General features: G+C 43.2%; 1 protein-coding gene across 1 annotated transcript in view; it reads left to right on the top strand.

Moving 5' to 3' along the window:
• Positions 1-14,547: 14,547 nt before the first annotated feature.
• VIT (vitrin) overlaps positions 14,548-24,488 on the top strand; it is a 106,245-nt gene continuing 96,304 nt past the window's right edge. Inside the window, exon 1 of the mRNA XM_006930365.4 lies at positions 14,548-14,822. The gene's annotated coding sequence lies outside the window, so the exon portion shown is untranslated. The remainder of the gene's footprint in view (positions 14,823-24,488) is intronic.

Raw genomic sequence — 24,488 nt, 5'->3', positions numbered from 1 at the left:
TGTTGCTATGAATTAAAGAGAGCAAGAACTCTACACGACTGAAGTCTTTTTTAAATCCTCAAAAATACCAAATACAAACCAAGGAATTAACTTCTGTAGCAGAACAACATGTAGTAGACTGCTGGTCGATTCAGTGAGTCCGTCGCTCACTTCACGAAATAGAAGAAATTCTAGTTTGGCTTCTTAGGTTTCGCGTGTAGAAACAAATACCTACATTTAGTGATCACGCCTTCAGTTACTACAAGAATTTCACAGTCAAAATCCATGGCTTATGGGTGAAAAGCCCTTTGCAGATTCAAATTCAAAAACCGATTCTACAAACTGGTTATTTACTGAGATCCTCGAGCTAATCGAGCTAATCGTGTCAGAGTAAAAGGAAGCGGTCAGCAATTGTCTAGTGGATCTCTGATAAGTAAATTAAGCCATTCCCGGGCAATAAAATTTCTGTTCTGTTTAATGGTAGCTTTGCTGTTGCTGCTGCTTCTTTTTCTTCTTCTTTTTGCACAACAGTCTGGTGTTTAGTAAACCCCACTTATTACACATGTGCTCAGACAAAAATATTAACGTTGTTTATTACTTGGTAAGCTACAAACAGGAACATTAAAATATGATATCTCTATCTCCAAGAATTTATTTATTTAACAAACATTTATCAATTTCTGCCTGTATTTCAGACTCTGTACCAGGCCCCAAGATTAGAGAGAGGAGCAAAAGCTAGCTCCTGGATTCAAGTTCATGATATTCACAAATAATTATAGCAAGCGACACATACCCTAATGTCTTCTAGAACCTATGGAAACACGAGCAGGAAATGATACAGAAATAGAGTAGGATGAGCAGGAGTGCGCTGGGCAGAGTCTGGGAGGAAGGACATTCCTGGCAGAAGGGCTACACCTACAAACACAGGAAGGGGTCATCTCACACAAAACAAATGGAGTAGATAGTCCTGTCCAGGCTGCACCCAGGAAACAGGAGGAGAGGGTGGGAAACAAGCTGAGTAGGTCAGTGGAAGCATCCTAGAACTCACATGCCATGCCCAGGAGCTCAGGCCTCCTCAAGGAGTGGGGAGCCACCCAAAGATTTTAAACAGGACGTCATCAAATTTATGCTTACAGATTCCTCTGGAAACAATGCAGAGAATAGATGGGGGAGATGAATAAGCCTGGAAGCAAAAGAACAAGTTAGGAATTTATGTAATTGTCCAGAGAAAAAATAATGGGCGCAAAGGAATATTCTTTAGCCCATAAAAAGAAACAGAGTACCAGGATTTGCTACAACATGGTGAGCCTCAAAAACATTATGGTAAATGACAGGAGCCGATCACAACAGGCCACAGACTCCGTAATTCCATTCATGAGAAATGTCCAGAACTGGCAAATACATAGAAGTAGAAAGTAGGTTCGGTGTCGGGAGGTGGAGGGATGGGGAGAAGGGTGAAGGGGTGCTCTTTGTGAGGTGGGATGATGAAAATGTTCTAGAATTGACTGTGGTAATAGATGCACAAGTCTGTAAATCTACTAAAAGCCATTGGATTTGTACACTTTGAAGGGTGAATTTATGACGTGAATTGCACCTCAATAAAAAAAAATGTGTATCTCTTTAGGAAAAAGAATGAGGCTGGAATGAGAGTGGTAACGATTCCGATTCTGTCCTGTGGAGCTGGGTGGATGGGGCCACCACAAATCAGGACAGGAGATTCAGAAGGATGACAAGCCCCTGTCTGGACATTTTGGCTTGAGGTTCCGGTGAAGTATCAAGATGGTGATGAACCATAGCTAGGGGAAGTCATGAGAGAGAGTCCGGAGATAAGGATTTGAAAGAATTCAGCCTATATTTTGTACTTAGATCTGTGGAAGTGGACACCACAAACTAAGATGGGCTCATGGGCCAAGAGAGCAGAGGCTGGGGGTAGGCCTCTGAGGGGAAGTCGTGTTGAAGGAACGGACAGAAGAGGTGCCCTCCAAGGAGGGTGAGAAGAAGGTGTCAGAAAGAAAAAGGTAAATAGGTACCCTAACACCCACAGAGTCCAGTCATATCACTAACTCAAGTGTTTCAAAATACTGGGAGCATCTCTAAATACCTGACTTTGTTAAATGAGGGAATGTGGTGGTCAGGTGTGTCCACCCCGGACTTGGGAAGACTGTGGTGGCCCTGGGGCTCAGAGCCTGAGCTGGACATGCCCCTCCCCCACTTCTGCCCGGTGCTCCCCCTTCACCTGGTTGGGAACGTCATAACCTCTTCACCTCGCCATCTGCATTTTCCCTGTTCTGCTAATGAAGTGGTAATGTTCGACTTTCATCATAATGAGAATCCATTTAGTTCAAGTGCTTTGTAATTAATCTTTTATGCTAACTAATCCTTTCCTACACTGGTATCTCACAAAACATGGGAAAACAAAACATTTCTCCTACAAGTCCATCGAATTAAGTTTCTTCTATCTAAAAGGAAGGGGCGGGGGGGGGGGGGGGGAATACAGCCAGACAAATCAGGCCACAGAAAACCTCCCTTTGCTGAAAAACAGACTCTCCAGTCTGCATTAAATTTTGCATTCAGAAAATTGGAAAAGAAAGTTCCTCCGAACCCTACCTCCCCCCTCAGTTAGCAAGGGAACCCTTGTCAACTAGCTTACGGTCTAAGAAAATAAAAAGGGTTTTCAATACTCATTTTTATATCTAGTCGGGATTTCTTTATTTGAATTTTAAATGTGGAATTATCAGCAAATGCTGCCAAGGAAAGTGCTCCACAGTATCTCCTTTATTATTATCTTTCAGGCAGTAAATAGGCCTTACATGTAAGCCCTGCTTTATGATTTTAAACAATCTCTTTTACATATTTTTCTGTTCTGATCCTCACAGCAATGTAGGTAGAAACAGCACAGTCAGGGGAGAGGCTGCTGACCCTGTTTCTTCATCTATTTGGCCCTGGGTATGTCACTCTCTCTACCTGGGTTTTCTCATTTCAAAAATGATTGCTACTCACTGGGGTGGCTTGAAGATTAACCAAATTCGTATCCGCAAAGTGCTTAGAACTCTACCTGGTATTGGGGCACCTGGGTGGCTCAGTAGGTTAAGCGTACGACTTTGGCTCAGGTCATGGTCTCACAGTCCGTGAGTTCGAGCCCCGCATCGGGCTCTGTGCTGACAGCTCAGAGCCTGGAGCCTGTTTCAGATTCTGTGTCTCCCTCTCTCTCTGACCCTCCCCTGTTCATGCTCTGTCTCTGTCTCAAAAATAAATAAACACTAAAAAAAAAAAAAAAAAAAAAAAAAAAAAGAACTCTACCTGGTACACAGTAAATGCTCACTAAATATTTTTTCCAATATATGAAATTTATTGTCAAATTGGTTTCCATACAACACCCAGTGCTCATCCCAAAAGGTGCCCTCCTCAATACCCATCACCCACCCTCTCCTCCCTCCCACCCCCCATCAACCCTCAGTTTGTTCTCAGTTTTTAAGAGTCTCTTATGCTTTGGCTCTCTCCCACTTTAACCTCTTTGTTTTTCTTCCCCTCCCCCATGGGTTTCTGTTAAGTTTCTCAGGATCCACATAAGAGTGAAACCATATGGTATCTGTCTTTCTCTGTATGGCTTATTTCACTTAGCATAACACTCTCCAGTTCCATCCACGTTGCTACAAAGGGCCATATTTCATTCTTTCTCATTGCCACGTAGTACTCCATTGTGTATATAAACCACAATTTCTTTATCCATTCATCAGTTGATGGACAAATATTATTAATATTGTAGTTACCATCATTATCAATGTTTTCCAAGACCAGAGGCACAGAAGGGCAAAGCTTCTCAAATAATACATAACAACTAGGATTAGAAGTTCTGATGCTTTGGAGCGCCTGGGTGGCTCAGTCGGTTGAGCGTCTGACTTCAGCTCAGGTCATGATCTCGTTGTCCGTGAGTTCAAGCCCCTTGTTGGGCTCTGTGCTGACAGCTTGGAGCCTGGGGTCTGTTTAAGATTCTGTGTCTCCCTCTCTCTCTGCCCCTCCCCCATTCATTCTCTCTCTCTCTCTCTCTCTCTCTCTCTCTCTCTCTCTCTCTCTCTGTGTCAAAAATAAACATTTTAAAAAAATAAAAAAGAGAAGTTCTGAAACTTTCCACTGGGCCACTGAGCCAATACCAAACAAGGTTTGGGGCACAACCCAGGACCTTAGTGAACACTGGGGAGGATGCTGGGTGGTACCAAATCAAGAATGTGCTCTTTGCTGGCAAAGCCCTGCCCATCTCCCTACCCGAGTGGGAGCCAAGTTCTTTGCAGGGAAAGCAGCTTCAGCCGCTCAGGGAAGCAGCATAAATTATGCTGTTTATTTGCCCTGCTCCTAGATATGACCAACACATCTCTAGTTTTCCCTTTAGGATACACTCATGGATGGGGAATTCTTGAGTCAAAGATTACACACTTTTCTCCGCTTCATGGAACAGCTTGCCAAATCGCTTTCTGAAATTAGTGCCACAAATTTGGTTGTACCAATTCTACTGCTTCCTCTGAGTAGCAATACCCATACGAATGTCGAATATTTAACACATCTGTGCCAAGTCGACAGGCTGAAAATGGTGTTTCGGTATCATTTTAATTTGTATTTATTGAATGTCCAGATAAGGTTAAATGGGTGTTTATTGTCCATTTACAGTGTGTGTGTGTGTGTCTTTATGTCATTGGCCTCTCTTTCCATTTGGTGGTTCTTTTGAGGTTTACTTAATGATTTCAACTATTTTAAAATTTTTAACATTTATTTATTATTGAGAGACAAATAGAGACAGAGCATGAGCAGGGGAAGGGTAGAGAGAGGGGGAGACACAGGATCTGAAGCAGGCTCCAGGCTCTGAGCTGTCAGCACAGAGCCTGATGTGGGGCTCAAACTCATGAACTGTGAGACCATGACCTGAGCCAAAGTCGTACGCTTAACGTACTGAGCCACCCAGGTGCCTCCAATTTTAAGTATTTTTATGTTTTATGAATATTAGCCATTTGTCATATTTCTTACCAATATGTTCTCCCACCCATTTGGTCACTGGTCTTTTAATTCCTTCACAGCGTGCATGTGGATTTTTTAAAACCATATCATAGTTTTATTGGTAATGCTGTTAAACATATCAATCTTTTCTTTTGTGATATCTTCCATGGCTTTCATGCCATTTCAGTCCCATCCTGTCACATCTCAGACTTGGCTCTTTCAAACAGAAGCTCTATTCATTATACTGCTGATGGAAATGTCCGGGGCCACCTTCCCGTAGCATAACTACCACCACTTGGGCCACCTCCATCCAGATGCAGATCACCTGTATGCGCTTTTCCAAGTGGTAACCTGCCATCTTTTTCTACATTAAGACCCAAACATTACGACAAATACATTTTTTAAAATTTTTTTTTAACTTTTTTTATTTATTTTTGAGACAGAGAGAGACAGAGCATGAACAGGGGAGGAGCAGAGAGAGATGAAGACACAGAATCTGAAACAGGCTCCAGGCTCTGAGCGGTCAGCACAGAGCCCGACACAGGGCTCGAACTCACAGACTGTGAGATCATGACCTGAGCTGAAGTCGGACGCTTAACCGACCAAGCCACCCAGGTGCCCCACGACAAATACATTTTTAAAATATATTTATTTATTTGAGAGAGAGAGAGAGAGAGAGCACAAGCAGGGGAGAAGCTGTCAGCACAGAGCCTGATGCAGGGATTGAATGCACAAACCATGAGATCATGACCTGAGCTGAAGTTGGAGGCTTAACCAACTGAGCCACCCGAGCGCCCCATGACAAGCATATTGATCTGTGTGACCTGGACTTTGTGCAGGCATTCTTGGAGTCCCTTCCATAGAGAGACCCAGGTCCTTTTTCTCTACTGTTTTAAGGCACTCTGAGCCTGTCCTTTCTGCTTGTGGCAGGAGTTTGGTTCATCTCCAGGTGCTGCCCCTTGCATTGTGCCCCACCAAGGCCTGGCTTCCCCCTGCTTCACATCCACATCGATTCACAAGCTGGCACAGTTGGGGGTCATTGGAAAACCTTAATGTTTGCTATGCACTTTTTCTCCAGAGCAGTTATAAATATTACTGAAAGGATCTGATTCCTGAATACTGTCTCTGATCTTGTCCAGAACAAGGCCATATCATCGTTATTATTAATAACAATTTGTGCAGCAATTCAGAGATTACGGGGTATTTTCTCAATCAACTTTACCCCCTTGATATAGTGATCATGCAAATTATCTTCCTCATTTTACAGAATGAAGAATCTGACTGCCCAAGTAACTCATTTGAGGATAAGGAGCCAAAAGATACAAATACGGGTCTCCTGGTACAAATCTGATGTTATTTCTACTAAAACTTGTTATCCAATTTTAATCCAATTTTCCATTCATATGGTACCTTTTTTCCTTTTAAAAAATTTATCTCTTCGGGGCGCCTGGGTGGCTGGGTCGGTTAGGCGTCCGACTTTGGCTCGGGTCATGATCTCACGGTCCGTGAGTTCGAGCCCCGCATCGGGCTCTGTGCTGACAGCTCAGAGCCTGGAGCCTGTTTCCGATTCTGTGTCTCCCTCTCTCTCTGCCCCTCCCCTGTTCATGCTCTGTCTCTCTCCGTCTCAAAAATAAATAAACGTTAAAAAAATTTTTTTAAATAAAATTTATCTCTTCATATTAAAATAATTCCAGATTTACAAAAATGTTGTAAAAATAGTACAAAGAATTTCTGTATACTCTCTACCCAGCTTCCCCAAATACTAATATTTCACATACTTACAATTATCCAAATCAAAAAATTAACATTAGTACAACATCATTAGCTAATCTTTGGACTTCGTTTAAATTCCACCAATTTTCCCATTAATATCCTTTTTCTGGTCCAAGAGCAAATCCGCACTCACACGTTGCTTTCACTGTCCCATCTTTTTCTCTTTTAATGACATTTCATGACTGTGACACTTTTGAGAAGTACTAGCCAGTTCGTTTGTAGACCGTTCCTCTATTTGGGTTTGTCTGATGCATCTTCATGATTAATGTCAGTTACACATTTCTGGCAAGGATCCCACAGAAGTAATGTTGTGTTCTCAGCACATCCTGTTAGGAGCATGTAGTATCATTTGTCTAAACACTGATGATGTCAATTGGGATCACTGGGTTAAGTGGCATCTTCCAGGTTTCTCCACTGTAAAGATATTATTTCCCCCTACTTAATTAATAAATATCTTCTGAAGAGATACTTTGAGGCTCTGCAAATATCCTGTTTCTCATCATCTTTTCACCGACTACTGTGCTATTTGCTGAATGGTTTCTATTTCCATCGTTCTTCCTTTATTAGTTAGAATTATTTTGTACAAAGAAGCTGTTCCTCTCCTGCATTTATTTTTCTTCAATTATTTATATTAGTACAAATCCCCAAATTGTGATTTTATTTAATGTGTTAATTCATTAATACCATTATTTGGTCTGTTGTCCAAATTGTCCCGGATCTGGCTATGGAGGGTTCCTCCAGTCAGCTCGTGCATCCTTTGACATGTCGCCATCATTTTTCTCACTTACTGGCTCCCAAATGTTCCAGGCACATCTTGTACTTTCCCATCCTGAGCCCGAGAATCAAGTATTTTCTAAGAATATTTGATTCTGTTTATTGAAGAATGATATTTAGAAACCAAGCTTTTGTTCTACATATGCTCATTGGTAATGAGGTTTTATTGCTTCTATGCATTCTCGGGAGGCAAAGATATATGCGCGCACACACACACACACACACACACACACACACACACTCTCTCTCTCACGTAAATTTCTATATTGGTAAATAGAGACAGTGCTACTCTTTCGTTGCTAGTTTTTCTTTCTTTTAATAGACTTCTCTGGTTGAATTGCATTAGCTAACGTCTCTAGTACAGTGGAATAGTAGTAGAGATAGTAGGCATCCTTGCTGATCTTAGTGGGAATGCCTCTACAGTTTCCCCGTTAAATGAGAGAATGGATTCTAGGACTAAGGCAGATATATTTTATCACATTAAAGTATCTACCAATTCTTCTTTTCTTCAAAACTTTTATCAGCAAGAAGAAACCTGAATCCAGAAAGAAGGCATGGGAAGAAAGACACAGAGGCAAACACGGAAACTGATAAAGTGTGCCAGTGTATCAACTATGAAAATCTCCACGCCTCTCTTCATTCACACCCTTGCCATAGCCTCTTTATGCGTAGAGTCTTGTATCCTGACCCCAGACTTTGGGCTGGCTCGTGAAACTTGTTCTGGCCACTGGGATGGGCCAGACATGACAGTGTGCCAGCTCTGAGACCAGGCCTTAAGACTCCTCACACATTTCCTGTTGCCCTCTTATGACTCTGCCATTGCCGTGAGAAGCTCCTCCCCTGTATAGCTGCTGCCCTGCAGCATAGGCGCCAAAATACATACCCGTAGAATGGAGGCCCCGCCAGCCAACCCCCAGACCTGCAGTGAGAAGAGAGCTACATAGCACACCGCGACCAGCTTAGATCAGCAGAGCCCCAGCTGGCCAGTGTTCAATGAACCAGTCCTTTATTTCAGACTCCATTTGCTTACGTGGCATAAAAGGGAGATATAAGGCCTATGATCTCCTGCCAAACATTTCGAGCCCTTGTTTTGAATAAGGTACTTTTGTATTTTGCGAATCTGCCAGACCAGCAGCCTTTTTTAATGCTAGGATCTACATTACAGCCTCCTGTTCCAAATATCATCATGTAGGTCTTTGAATCTCTTTCTGCTATTGCACACACAGTGATTTATCTGCATTTATTTTTTTGTCAATTTGGCCTAGAATATTGTGGGGGTTGTCCAATATTTGATACAGTGATTTCAGCTCATTTCTTTCAGGGAAGCATTTGGGAGTAGTAATCTTTCTAACATCCTTAAACAAACAAACAAAAAAGGCTGAGGAAGATGAGTCCTATTGGTTCACTATCGCCTTTGCACCACTAAGTTTATCTTTTGTATCATAATCAATAACTCCTGTCCAATCTCTAATCAATTTTTCCCTCTGATATACTCCAAACAAACCTTCCTTCCAGTTTCAGAGGTTCTTTTATGTTCTGTGGCAAAATCTCTTTTGGCTACCCATAGTCTATAAGTTATTCACACTCTCAGTTTGGTTCCTTCCATTTTTTAAAAGATATGTTTCTCTTGTAATAACCCCTTTGCTTCTGAAAGACAGCGGTAACATAAATTTAACACAAGTTAATTATGGTAGCAAATTGCCCATGTCGCACCGACAGTACACAGAACAGGTGCACTTAAGCAGCAATGTTCAAAAGTGTCCAGGAAACAGAAATAACACCTGATCATTGCAGTAAGCTTCTACCAAAGGGGGAAAAAAGTCCCAAAACTATTGTGGAGGAGTTCAAGGCAAATCATATTTCTATGAAAAATTGATGGAGCATCAAACACGACGCGGCCTTAGACATTTCAGAGAGCTTGTGCTATAAAAGGTGTAACTCTTGCGTTTTATACCTGTTCACAGTAAAAGTATCAGGAGTGTCTGAAAAGGCTACCTCATTACTTACTCTTAAATTGCCACCCTGCATTTTTAAAAGTCACATAAAATAATGGACTTGTGGTATGAAGAGGGCATTGATTTCCCTGAGTTCTATCTCTGGAGTGGAAAAAAAAAATGAGGTAGTATTTTAAAGAGCCATCAAATTCAATGTTTACGACAATAATAAAAAACTTTTAATAGAAAATGTTCTAAAAGAGGTTTGAGTTTTTGTGTTGGGTACAGTAAAGACTGGGACACTAAGTTTACGTAGTGACAAACAGTTATTTAGGAAACAGCCGATGCTTTCAAGCAACCACAGGTGATTTATAAGCCAAACAGAATTTCAAGAAGTAATGCGGGAAAAAACTGAACGCCACAAATTTTGTTCTCAACTAGAAACAATCGAAAAGTTCAGTTTATGCCAAGTAGCAAGCTCAAGGCCACTTACCAGGAAGGTGTGACCTTGTTTTTGTTGAAGTCAAAAGATTTCCCTGAGGCTCCCAGCTTGAGGGTTGAGCTGGTACTAATGCGGCCAGCCTTTAGGTGTGGAAGGTCCAGTCAATTCCCGGCACCCTCCTCACTGGTCCACACAAGACTCTGGGACCTTCTGCTGTCATGTGTTTTAATCCACTTATCCCAATTCTCCACTTGCATTCCCTTTCCCTACAGGCAAGCATTCTAATGTGTTTGTAATCATGCAGTTAAGACTTACTGTATATCTGGGTGCCTGGGTGGCTCCCACGGTCAAGCGTCCAACTTTAGCTCAGGTCATGATCTCACAGTTCGTGAGTTCGAGCCCCTCATTGGCTTGCTGCTGTTAGCACAGAGCCTGCTTGGGATCCTCTGCCTCCCTCTCTCTCTCTCTCTCTCTCTCTCTCTCTCTCTCTCTCTCTGCCCCTCCTCCAGAGAGTACGCTCACTCTCTCTTTCTGACCCAATAAACAAACATTAAAAAAAAAAAAAACTTTAGGGGCGCCTGGGTGGCGCAGTCGGTTAAGCGTCCGACTTCAGCCAGGTCACGATCTCGCGGTCCGTGAGTTCGAGCCCCACGTCAGGCTCTGGGCTGACGGCTCAGAGCCTGGAGCCTGTTTCCGATTCTGTGTCTCCCTCTCTCTCTCTGCCCCTCCCCCGTTCATGCTCTGTCTCTCTCTGTCCCAAAAATAAATAAAAACGTTGAAAAATAAAATAAAATAAAAAATAAAAAAAAACTTTAAAAGGAAAGACTTACTATGTATCTATCATGTGTCAGTTCAAAGAACTAGGAATATGTCAGAGACCAGAACAGAGAAAGACCTCTGCCTTCCCAAAGCCTACATGCTAGTGGAGGACGCACAATGAAAAGACAAATAGTAAGTATTAAAATGCAATAAGCACTATGAGGAAAACAGAGGGAGTGCTGGGGGGGAGAGGCGAGTGCCATTTTAAATCAGGGTGTCCAAGCAGGGCCTCACTCACATCTTGATATTTGAGCAAAGAAGATGAGCATGTGATCCACACAGGGATCCGAGAGAAGCCGTCAGCAACAGCAAGCACGAGGCTCAGAAGCACCAGGGGTCTGCTGAGTATATATTCATTGACTGATAAGTGTTCTTGCAAAATGAATATTGCAGTTTTATGTGCATCATTTTAATCTTCATAATTGCATTTGTAGTCGTGGGGGCTCTCCAAAGTAGCAGAACCAAGGGGAGAGAGAGAGAGATTTGCTGAGAAATAGGATCACATGGTGACTGAGAAATCTGGGGTCTGCAGTCAGCAAGCTAGACACATAGATTGACACAAACAATGAACCATTCCGATGTTGTATTGTTTCTCATTCTGCTTCTTTCTTTCCCTCAAAGTAACATTGTTGAGATGAATAGCAGCAGGTAGGCAGGCTTCTAAGATGACCTTTGCCCCTGGGGCATGATTATGTCACAGTTAAGCGGCAAAGCAACATTGCAGATGTAATTATAGTCACTAATCAGTCGACATTAAGATATTATCCCAGTGGGCCTAAACTAATCACAACAACCCTTTATAGGCAGTTTTCTCTGGTTTGTTGTAGAAGAGACAGAATCCAAGCATGAAAAGGATGCAACATGTCATGGCTGGCTTAAAGAAGGGGGGGCATGTGGGGAGAAGTGGGGTGACCTCTAGAGTTCAGAGCAGCCTGTGGTTGACAGCCAACAAGAAAATGGGCACCTGAGTGGCTCAGTCGCTTAAGTGTCTGACTCTTGATTTCCGCTCAGGTCACGAACTCACAGTTCGTGAGCTCAAGCCCTGCATCAGGCTCCGCACGGATAGGGATTCTCTCTCTCCCTGTCTCTCTGCCCCTCCCCTGCTCACACACACTCTCTCTCTCTCTGTCTCTCAAAATAAATAAACAGAAAGAAAGAAAGAAAGAAAGAAAGAAAGAAAGAAAGAAAGAAAGAAAGAAAGAAAGAAAGAAAGAAAATAAACGAGGACTTCAATCCTACTACTACAAAGGACTGAATTCAGCCAACAACCTGAACAAACTTAAGGTAGATTCTTTCTCAGAGAGTCCAGATAAGAGCTCAGTCCAGCTGATACTTTGATTTCAGCCTTGTGAGACCCTGAGCAGAAAACCCAGTCATGCCCCACCTGGACTTCCAACCCACACAACTGGGAGACAGGAAATGGGCGTTGTTTTAAGACACTGACTGTATGGTCATTTGTGACCCAGCAATAGAAAATGATCGCAGTAGTGCTGATGTACATTTTACTCACTTTAAAAACACTAATATCATATTTGCCTCACATAGGTAAGGTTCCAAGAACTTTATGAATATTAATTCCCTTGTCATAATATTATTATATAGGTTTTATTATTTTTCCCAAAAGGGAATTTCTGTTTTATTGTGAAACGTATATAACAAGACACTTGCTAGTCTAACCATTTTAAGTTCATTAATGCACTAGCATTAATTACATTCATAATGTACAACCATCAGTATCTACAGTAGTCTCCCTTACCTGTGGTTTCTCTTACCCATGGTCAACCTGGTCTAGAAACAGATGGTTCTTCCGACAAATTGCCAGAGGGTCAATAGTAGCCTAACGCTGTGTCACAATGTGCCTGTCTGTCACCTCACTCTGTTACATTATCTTGTGCCATCACAAGAATACAATACAATGAGATATTTTGAGAGAGTGATCACATTATATAACTTTTATTACAGTATATTGTTATAATTGTTCTATTTTATTATTATTGTTGCTAATCTCTTACCGTGCCTAATTTCTAAGTTGCACTTTATGGTAGGTAGGTATGCATGCAGAGGAAGAAACATAGTATAGACAAGGTTCAGAGGAAGAAACATAGTATAGATAAGGTTCAGTACTATAGTCAGTGTCGAGCATCCACTACAGGTCTTGGAATATGTCCTCCAAGGATATGGGGTGACCACAGTATTTTTCATCACCACAAATATAGTTGCTTTGAATTTGCACTTCTCTTTGAGCATCTCTTCACATGTTTCTCAGTACCTTTACATCTGATTCTGCCTTATTCACCAAAAGAAAACAAATTAGGGAAAGAGAAGAAGCTCCAGACTAACATTAGAAGCTAACACAGCACACTTGCCTCTGAATGAGATGGCCTTGAATTTGAATCCCAGTTCTTGCCTCTCTGTCTGGGTTACTTAATCTCTTTGAGCCTTAGTTCTCTTATCTGAGGAATGGGAATAATGGTACCAGCCTCTCTAGATTCTTTTAAGTTTTAAATGAGATGACCTATGATCTATGATCTATCTAATGGCTATCACCATTCCTAGCGAAAGTAAGTATTTGATAAACAGCAGTTATTCAGGTTGGAATGTCATTTATTTCTTTTTTTAAGTTTATTTATTTTGAGGGGGGTGGAGAGGGGTGGAGAGAAGGAGAGACAGAATCCCAAGCAGGCTCTGTGCTATCAGCATATAGCCTGATGCAGGGCTTGAACTCACAAGCCACGCGCTCATGACCTGAGCCGAGATCAAGACTCAGATGCTTAACTGACTGAGCCACCCAGGTGCCCTGGGCAGCCATTTCATCTGAACCCCCCCTAACCCTGATGGTGGGACAAGCCATCCTTATGATGATGGCAGCCCCATTCTTACTACCAATGGTTTTGGCTCAGGGGTTGGTGGAAGAAGAAACAGGACTAAGAAATAATTTACATGCAGAACCAAATGGAGGCGGGAAAAAGTTCAATAGCATTCCAGCCATAATCTTAAATAAGGGGCAACCTCAGAGCAACAGATAGGGTGGAAAGGCTGCTGGGGGGGAGGACTGTCCTCCCAGGCTGCGTGAGTGCACATTCCCCAGCAGGAGGAGAAATGGTTCTGTGCTACCTCCTGCCCTGCTGGAGAGAAGATGCTCGTCATATTGACACACACTTGAATCTCAAGGAGTGCCAGATGGACTCACGGTGTGCTGTTTAAAATGCTGTGATATGCTAATGCCTGTGCATGTTTTGGGTCTGCATTCCTTTCATGTAACTGATGACACCAATAATAACTAAAATCGGCAGATTTCACTGATGATGTGAGCTCGCCACCATCAGTTTTTCGAAACATGAGTCAGGTTTGGCTTCCCACTATTATTATCTTGTGTCCTGTTACTAGCAGCATAGACTACAGTCATTTCATTAAGCTTGCCAAAATGCAGAAAGGACCACAGTGAGCTAAAAAATTAAAATTAAAAAAAAAAAATAGCATTACCATGTAGGAAAAGTGCTTTTGACTCCAGGAGTGAGAGTCCGGTAGAATCAGGTTGGTCATGTTGGCACAGTAGTCTTTCCTTACGCAGTTTAACCAGCTGTGTCGTAGCATTTGAAAAAGAAAGAGAAAATCTAACTGCCCCGTGTACAACCTTTTTAAAGGATACTTTTTGTTTCCCATTTTATCTAGCCTCCTCTCTTCTACTTTTTAGAATTTCTAATTATAGAATTTGCTTACTGAAAATGTGTGCTTTAGGCTAGAGAAGAATATTTAGCAATCCTTACCCCAAAGAAAAGCAAGTGGGAGTGGAAATTTGAAAGAGGACCGCCTAATTCAGCACTAAAACCAGTGTGAGAAGCAGTGTGTGAGGGTGTGTGTGTGTGTGCGTGCGTGAGCATGTACGTGTGTGGATGTGTGTGTGTGGCTAAAATGTGCTTTTCAAAGTGCTGAGAGGTTGATGGGAATGTTTGATTAGCTCCTCTGAGAAAAGAGGAAAGTTGCTTGGACCTCTCCTTGTTTCTTCTTTAGAATAATTTGGATGGGATTTGTGATGCAGAAAAGCTTAAAGAAAAAAGGATATCCATTCTGTGTGGTGGAAAATTTTTGAAAAAAAATTGCTTTCTTCAAACAAGGTATGTCTGATGAATTACTAAGCTATGTAGATAGTTTTCTTTCCATACCTTATTATAAAAATGTTAAAATGTATTTCTCATTAAGAAACTATAATACACACCCTGACCAAGTAATCAGTCTGGACAAATTTCAGTCTCAGGAGAAGTGGGAGGGAGTGGGGGTAGTTGACATCCTTGTAAACGACTAATATTATGTATATCAACTATAAATAAATTGTGCTAAGATTAGAACAAGATTTCACTGTATTTTTAAACCGATTTAATTATGGTTAAAAAAAGTTGAAAAGTAGGACATTTGTGTAGAACTTTGAAGTAGCTTTAAGTCTCTTTATTATCCTGCCCTTTTTAAACCTTGCTTCCTATACGGAATGTAACAGAATTGTAACAAGTTGCTTCCAACCATGTATGAAAAGCAGTATGAGAAATGGACACATTGATGCTAAATGAAGAGAAGTTTTTTAGTGCAGATCTATACTTCTCTCTGCTCACACAAATCTCGGTGGAATGTGGCTAGATGTACAATTGTGTATCCTGTTTCCACTGGAAGCGTTTTCTTAGGCTGAATGCTTCTTTAACTGATAAGCCCAAGAAAGGGCTGGCATTGTTAAGTCTACTATTGTAGCCCAACTTTGCAGAGGGACACACGGTATGAAATCTCTTTTAAGCATGATTTGTGTCAAACTAGTATAAACATGAAATAAATGCCTCAAGCACAGGTTAAACAGAGAGGATAAGATCGAATAACTAGACTCAATGGTTTGCTCTGAAAAACCCAGGCATCTCTGCCATCCCCAAATCGAGAGTAGAATTCCAGATTTTCTTTGGGTGTATTGCAAAAATAAAACCAGGCATTCTTGGCCATGGTGGTTATTCAAAAAATCTGAGCGCTAAGAAAATAGCATTTGCCATTACGTTGTGTTGCAATAAATTTGGAAGCTTTGGCGGTTAAAGTTCTGAGGTTGTTTTTCCCTCCGTCTTTTGAAAGATGAAAACGCCCTGCAGCAAAGCAAGATCAAATGCTATTTGTTTGTGTGTTTCCTCTGTTATGTGTGTTAGTTGCAAGTGGTAGCTAAGCTTCCTCCTCCTCCTCCTCCTCCTCCTCCTCCTCCTCCTCCTCCTCCTCCTCCTCCTCCTCCTCCTCCAGTAGGAAAGCTGGAAGTGCCTTTTATTTATTGAATTAAAATACCCTCTTTTGTAAAAGGGCTTTAGACAAAGAATTGCAAGACTAAAGGGCTGCATTTTTAATTGCAATGTGCTGGTTTCCCAGACTAAGCTTCATTTAAATATATCTTATACCTCACCACTGAAAGGAAACACCTAAGGAACACTGGAAACGCTTACTATCTATCTTCATAGCATTTACTGTATGAATATCGTTTAGAAGATCTAGTTATCTTTTTTGCCAGGTTACTGATTACATGAGGAATAGTTTCTTTCAGACAAAAATACACTGGGTTTAACACGGTTTATGAATAGCATCAGGAAAACAAAAATGCTTGTGCTCTCTCCTCTGTAATTCCTGTAGGACGTATCACACGCAGAAAAGCAGTGGCGTGCAGCACAACGGTCTAAGCCAGGAGTCCTAAATTACAGTAACAGTTCTGCCACTACCTGGCTGTGTTACCTTGGGAGAGGTGTGCAACATTTCTTGACTTTTGTTTACCCATCTGAAAAACAGAAGTAGCAATGCCTGCACACACACCCTCCCAGGGTGGTCACAAGGTCCACTGCTGATTCTCAGCTCCAAATGGGTTTTGAAATGCGCAAAGTCCCATGGAAATGTAATCGTTTTTCCCCCCATATTCAAAAACAGATTACACTGGAGGGAGTCACTGGCCTGGAAAGAAATGTTACAAGGCTTCCAGAAAGTTACTTGTGCCCATACGCGTAACCTCTCCTTGCTTATTTGGAAGCATGAACCAGGTAGCAGCAGCTACAGCAGCAGCAGTGGGTGCAGGACAGAGCACACAGGTCCGTCAGTAGAAGGGCCTTCTAGCTGTGTAACCTTGGGGAGGTTACTCGACATCTCTGTGTCTCCATGTCCTCACGTATGAAATGAAAAGTTGGACAAGATAGTTAGTCTCTAAGTTTCCCTCCTATTGCTACGGTTCTGTGCACTGGGACCTCTCCCATGTCAAGACATGGCCAGGCCTCTGTATATTACAAAGTGAAAGAAGTATGGAACCTATGATATATTTAAAATATTTATGTTTACCTAAGACTTTAACACAAAAATGAAATGTACCGTAATTGCATATTACAGAAATGTAACACAACTGTGTATACATGTGTATGTGTATATACTATTATATATTACATAATTATATGTATGTAAATGTGTGTGTGTGTATATATGTAACATATAGCAGTTTTATTATGAGGACAGTGTGGTCCAAATTGTATGCCAGACCTACTTCAGTTTTCTAGTGCATTTCTATGACTGTGTGACCTCATATGGAGATAATGTCAAATACCTAAATTTAAGGCCTTGCATGCAAGGCCAAGTTCAAGTGGCCTTCTTGTGCTGCATGGATCCTGTGGGAGTTTGTCTGGCAGGAGGATCTGCCTCTTTTTAAACGTGTTAACCTTGGCAAGTTACTTCAACTTTTTGGGCCTCGGTTTTCTCATCTGTAAAAGGCATCTATCATTAGTGTCTATAAGGATTGTGACAAAAAGCTTCCATTGGTCCTTGATATACCATCAGCACCCAAATGTCAGCAAAAAAATTTTTTTTAATTTCTTCTCACGTTCATTTATCTTTGAGAGACAGAGAGAGACACAGTGCAAGCCAGGGAGGGGCAGAGAGAGAGGGAGACACAGAATGCAAAGCAGGCTCCAGGCTCTGAGCTGTCAGTACAGAGCCCGATGTGGGGCTCGAACCCACGAACTGTGAGATCATGACCTGAGCTGCAGCCAGACACTTACCTGAGCCACCCAGATGCCCCCAAATTCTCTTTTTAAAAAAAAATTTTTTTTCAACGTTTATTTATTTTTGGGACAGAGAGAGACAGAGCATGAACAGGAGAGGGGCAGAGAGAGAGGCACAGAATCGGAAACAGGCTCCAGGCTCTGAGCCATCAGCCCAGAGCCTGACACGGGGCTCGAACTCACGGACCGCGAGATCGTGACCTGGCTGAAGTCGGACGCTTAACCGACTGCGCCACCCAGGCGCCCCCCCCCCCCAAATTCTCTTTATTGCATGTGACTAGAACAAAGAAATCAGATCAGCTGTGAGACACATTGATGGTGATACTCTTCAAACTTTTAGCCATTAACTCTTGTGGATGTCCTAAGTAATTAGACTTAGGAAATTATGTGATATGAGTACAATTATGAGAAATGTGTTGCCATTTCTTCATCCAGAGGATATGAGCTAATTAATCAGTCAGCAAATGATAAGCAAGAGAGGCAACTTCTGTGATGTCTGTAATTTGAGAAACCCCAAAGGCCCTCTCTTGTTGCCTAAGAATGTGTCCCTCTGGTTTGCAGAAGGGCATGGAATTCCTGGCCCTCTGAACATACATGGTGTGAGCTAGAGAGCTGCAAAGGGGGCCTGCGACATGTGACACATACGAAAGGTCCTTGTACACATGGCAGTGAGCAGCTTACGTAGTTAGTGCAGAGAAGAGGGAAAGGAAGGAGCGACAGACCGGGGCAAATTTAGGTGAGGCATCAGAAATGACCGTTTGATATAGTGCTGGCTGTTAATTTTAAAACGTTCATTTATTTTGAGAGAGAGAGAGAGAGAGAGAGAGAGAGAGAAGACAGGGAGAGAGAATTCGAAGTAGGCTCCACACCGTAAGCACAGAGCCCGTCGACAGGGGTTCGATCCCACACACCATGAGATCATGACCTGATCTGAAATCAAGGGTTGGACGCTTAACCAACTGAGCCACCCGGGTGCTGCTGGTTGTTAATTTTTAATTAAGTGGCAGGAGAGCATGCCAACGGCCAGGGCCTGCACAGCAGCTCGTCAGCTCAGATCCAGCCCTAACTCCTATTACTTGCCCGCACCCCTGGGCTCACCTGCAGCTAAGCCACTCCAGTTGTGCACCTGTACCCTGCTGACCCAACTCCCATCACTGACTCCACTGCTGTGCATAGCCCATGGTGAGGCCCCAAGGCCACAAGAGAGCATAATGACAATCAGGGGCCAGGCACCTGCTAGTGCACCAGCAGTTGGGCCTGCCCCCACCCCGGCCCCGGCCACCACAGGCGTGCCCACAACCGGCCCCTGCCACCACACAGGCACCTGCAGCTGACCACGGCATCCCCTGCATGCACGACGCCAGCTCCAGCCATCACCACTGCCTGCCCTCCTGGGTCTCTAGCCTCTGGACCCTGAGGCATCACTAAGGACCCAAAGAGCCCTTGCAGATACACCAAAGTTCTCACCAAGGACTACATGGTTGTCAATGTTATGGACCCCAGCAGCCTGAGCTGTCGAGACATCATACGTCCTTGGACCCAGAGCCACCACAAGCCACTACACTTGGTTCCCTGTACCACTAGACCCAGGGTTGCAGTCTGTCCCATCATGCCTCGACCCACAGGTGAAGTCACCTTACCAAAGTCACCTTTCCTTACTGAAGTCAGGCCATGAAGTCCAAAAGAGGTAACTGGACACTGGACAAGGGTAGAAGGATCATGAAGCAACAGGGAAACAACATCACCAAAGAAGCGCAGTGAATCTCCAAAAACCGACCCTCAAGAAATGGAGATACATGAACTACCTGACAAAGAATTCAAAATAATTGTTCTAAAGCTACAATGCAGCTAGATAATAACACCAGGAAAACAACACAAAAACAAAATAGGCTCAACAAAGACCTAGACGACATAAAACAGAACCAAAAAGAAATTCCACAATGAAGAATAAAATTTTAATTAACACACACACACACACACACACACACACACACACACTTAAGTCAGTCTGTGATCCTCTAGGTGAGTTCCTGTTTGCAGAACAGGAGAGGAAGGACCAAAATCCAGCAAGATTCCCAGAGCCCCACGTTCACAATGGAGCAAAGACTATTTCAGTTTTGTTTATTGCATTTTTCTACGGTTACCTCATCCGCTAAACAAACAGTCGTGGATACTAGATTTAGAATTTGTTTTTAATCAGCTAGAAAACTTTCCGCTTCAACAGACTGCAAAGCTTGAAGAGATCCTTAGAGACTGCCCATGTGAAATGCTCGGGGCTGCCTGGGAAGCGTACAAAGCAGGTACCAGGTGATGCTCTGAGTTGAGACCTATAAACGCGGCACATCATGTGGCAACCTGCAAAAGGCAAATCCCCCATGCAGATGTTGTGACTCGGCTGAAATCCGCTGCCACATTCCAGTGCTAATATCCTGAGGGAGAAAGGTGAACTGAGATAGTGGATGCCAAAATCCTTTCCTCAAATCTACAAGCCATGGTCTTAGAACAAAAGAAACACTAGTTTGGTTTAGATCCAGTTTGGAGAATATTTTGGTGTTTGTGTTTTATTTTGGTGATACAATTAAAAAAAATGTTTAGGCTCACTTCTACTTCCCATTTCTCGACTAGAGGCTTTCTTCAATTCTTTTTAAAAAGCTAGGTATCATTCCTCAGCCATCTGATTGGTTCGATTGCCCTACAGTCATGTAGAAAATTTTCATGAGAATGGGGTGATGATCCTTATAAATCTGAGAGAGTAGGAAGGAACACAAGTGTAGAATCACTCCCTTTCCGGAGCCCTAGAAGAACAGAACTCAATGAGGGTCACAAACCCGTGTGGTTCCTTCACCAACAAGTCAAAAAAAATCAAGCCATGATTAATCTGAGCAGCATCTTGTTGAGAGAGATTCAGCTGGCTGCTTTTCCTCTCGTAAGTCCTCAACTAGAGTCTAAATGGACCCCATTTGAACGCAAACTGGTGCAGCCACTTTGGAAAACAGTATGGAGATTCCTCAAAAAAACAAAAAATAGAACTACCCTATGACACAGCAATTGAACTACGAGGCATTTATCCACGGGATACAGGTGTGCTGTTTCGAAGGGACACATGCACCCCCATGTTTATAGCAGCACTATCAACAATAGCCAAAGTACGGAAAGAGCCCAAATGTCCATCAACGGATGAATGGATAAAGAAGATGTGGTATATATATACAATGGAGTATTACTCGGCAATCAAAAAGAATGAAACCTTGCCATTTGCAACTATGTGGATGGAACTGGAGGGTATTATGCTAAGTGAAATTAGTCAGAGAAAGACAAAAATCACATGACTTCACTCATATGAGGACTTTAAGAGACAAAACAGATGAACATAAGGGAAGGGTAGCAAAAATAATACAAAAACAGGGAAGGGGACAAAACCTAAGAGACTCTTAAATATGGAGAACAAACAGGGTTACTGGAGGAGTTGTGGGAGGGGGGATGGGCTAAATGGGTAAGGGGCATCAAGGAATCTACTCCTGAATCATTGTTGCACTATATGCTAACTTAGATGTAAAATAAATAAATAAATAAATAAATGGGCCCCATTTGCAAGAGGATGGAGATAAAACAATGAGGATAATGACGATAATCACGATTGACCACCACTGAACAAAAATAAGATTTGTCGACACCTACACAGCTATTCTTATGTGCCCAGACACTGTTCTAAGCCCTCCTCCTATATTCACTCATTTAATCCTAACAACAACCATATGTGGTAGGTTGTTACTATTCCTATTCTGCAGATGAGAAAACTGAGGCACTGAGAAGTAAATTGTCCGAGGTCACACGGCTAGTAAGTGACAGAGCTCAGCCTCAAACCCACGCGGTCTATTTCCAAAGCTCACATCCTTAATCCGCCAGGCAGCAAGTACACAGGGCCCTGGTCTCCCTGTCACTGCACCAAATTAATCTTTGCCATCCCTGAAAACATCATTTTCAAGCCAACTAAATTTCAGAGAAATTGCAGAGAAAATTCCTGCCTGCAAGTGTAGACACAGGGGTAATAATGATGGAGGGGAGCAGACGCAAGGATCTCGACGGAGAAGCTCTGTCAGGAAGGGAGGTTTTTATTTCTGTCATTCTTAGATGAGCTCCTGATTTAAGAACACTTGTCAGGTGTGCTGGGAAGACCTGATTCTCAGGGGGAAGGCCAAGGAGCAGACCTCATTATCAAGCCCTGTGAGTAGCCAGTCCCCAAAAGGAGTCCTTTATCTTCGCTCGAGGGCTAAGTTAGCTGCGAGTCAGAGAAAGAAACCTATTTCCTAATGACTCAGGCCACTTCAGAAAATCACTTTCCCTGATAAGGGTCTCTACACGGACAAGACTCTAGTAAAAATTTCTCACATTCTTTCCTTCAGTGAGAGAAAGGCTAAAGTTTTGTGTGGACATGTGGTAAAAATTCATAAAAACCACCCTTCGGGCTATAGTGAGAAGGGACTCATTCTGCATTCTTTCTTCTCAGATTTAAAAAGAAAAAGAGAGAGAGAGAGAGAGAGAGAGAGAGGAGAGAGAGAGAGAGAGAGAGAGAGAGAGAGAGAGAGAGAGAGGAGAGAGAGAGAGAGAGAGAGGAGAGAGAGAGAGAGAGAGAGAGAGAGAGAGAGAGAGAGAGGAGAGAGAGAGAGAGAGAGAGAGAGAGAGAGAGAGAGAGAGAGAGAGAGAGAGAGAGAGAGAGAGAGAGGAGAGAGAGAGAGAGAGAGAGGAGAGAGAGAGAGAGAGAGAGAGAGAGAGAGAGAGAGAGAGAGAGAGAAACTATTCCTTCAGGGGAACCCAATGTATCGTTTCCAAGAGATCAGGTCACTGGCATCTCAATGCTAAGTGAATTCCCTCCTCCGGGTTCCTTTGTGTCCCAGACAGAGAAAACAGGCTTTGGAAGTAAAGGTGTGAGTCAGCTTGCCCAGACTGGCTGTGCTTGTATAATAGAGTGAATGAATCTACAGTCCGAAAGGTAAAAGGAATTTGGGGAAGCAGAGATAACACTGAACAACAGAAACAACAAATATTTATTGGGCCACAATCATGTGCTATCCATAATTCTATGCATTTGGGAAGAAGAGTGAAGAAAATAGTCTCTGTTCTCCTAGAGCTTGCTCTGGGGAGCACACAATAAACAGATCCACATGAGAGGTCTGGTGGTATTATGGGCTGTGGAAAACCTAAGAATGTATAATAAGGGGACTGGACAGAGCAGTGAGATGTGGATGACGATTTGCATTGCATGGTTAGATAAAATGTCTGATAAAGGGACATTTAAACAGAGAGAGAGGTGAAGAAAACCAGGGAGCAATCCATGTGGACACTTGGAGGAAGAACATTCCAGGCAGAGCAAATGCAAAGGCCCTGAGCAAATGCAAAGGCCCCGAGATAGCACCATGCCTGCAAGGACCACACGGTCTGGAGCCGAAGAGTGAGGGGGAAAAGTAATGTCATGGCATTTGGACAAGCAGAATGGAGGGCACTATCCTAATGCTTCTCAAGCTCCCCTAGGTGCACCCCCCCCACCCCTCCGCCGACTCACATACTCTGCCACAGTTCTTGCCTCTGCCCTGGATGAAATCAGAGTAGGTCCCTTAATATCTCAGGCCACATGCAGAATTTTTAAGAAGATCTTACCCATGCTACACCTCCAGACAATCAGTTTAGTCATTAATATGGATGTAATACTAAGTAATGCTTAAGTTTAAAGTTTCACCCCCACCCCAGGCCTAACTGCTGCAACGGAGAAGGAGGCATGACTAGATTCTCTCTTTCTCTGCCTTGTGCCTCTACCCACCTTCCACTTAGCTGCCAATGACAGTACCTTCAGATCCAGAGTTGAAGTGGGTACAGAGAGGAAAGGTAAGAGGAAAGAAGGGCCTTACAGCGGATTCTGTTGGAAGTTGGCATCCGGGTTCCTTGGGTTTGGCAGGCATGTGCAGGTGTTTCTTGTTTGCATGGGGCACTTCTGTGGGTTCTTGGGAGATGCTACCAGTTTGTTGGGAACGCCTCAGCCGTGGTTCCCCAGATGCCACTGCATACGGATCTGCTCTGGCCAGGGGCGGGCGGGGGAGGGGGTTGTGTTACAGCTCCTTGCTCAGCCTCTGAAAAACCGGCAGTCTATCTCCTATGATTTCCAATGTGGCCTCCTCAGCCCTCCGTGCACCTGGCTTGGGCAGGACCTGAAGTGACCCCAGGCTGACTCTTGCACAGGGTCTGCTTTGCCACAAGCTATTCTCTCTCCGGTAGATGTAGATGTCTCAATCATGAGCCAGACACCCGTCCACTGCACCCCCAAGACCAGTCGGTCATTTTAAATGGGGCTACAGGACATCCAAGATGGACTTCCAAAGGAGGTGACCAAGAGCCGGGATGTGTGGCCGACCGCCTTCCTCCAGACTACTACCAGAGTTATAGGAGCCGAGTGGGAAGCTGGAGACCAGAGAGCAGGAACGGCTGTAGGAAAAGTTATTGGCATTCCCCCCCCCCCACTTCCCCTCTCCAGATGCAGAAGGGGAACAGGGCGTGTCCCCACCCCCATCACTTCAGACAGCAGGAAGAGGACCGTCAGGGAGACCACTTTGGAACATGCAATGAGTTCTCATGTAGTCTCCAGTCTCCGCAGAAGCTAAGACAAAGGGTCATCCGATTTTAACATCTCATTACACAGTCAATTACAATACACTCAAATGTTTATTTAGATGGGTGTGTTATGCCTGG

The sequence above is a fragment of the Felis catus genome, chromosome A3 (assembly GCF_018350175.1).
Source record: "Felis catus isolate Fca126 chromosome A3, F.catus_Fca126_mat1.0, whole genome shotgun sequence".
Classification (NCBI taxonomy): domain Eukaryota; kingdom Metazoa; phylum Chordata; class Mammalia; order Carnivora; family Felidae; genus Felis; species Felis catus.
The sequence above is the reverse complement of the archived record's forward strand: the minus strand, read 5'-3'. Positions and strand labels throughout refer to the sequence as shown.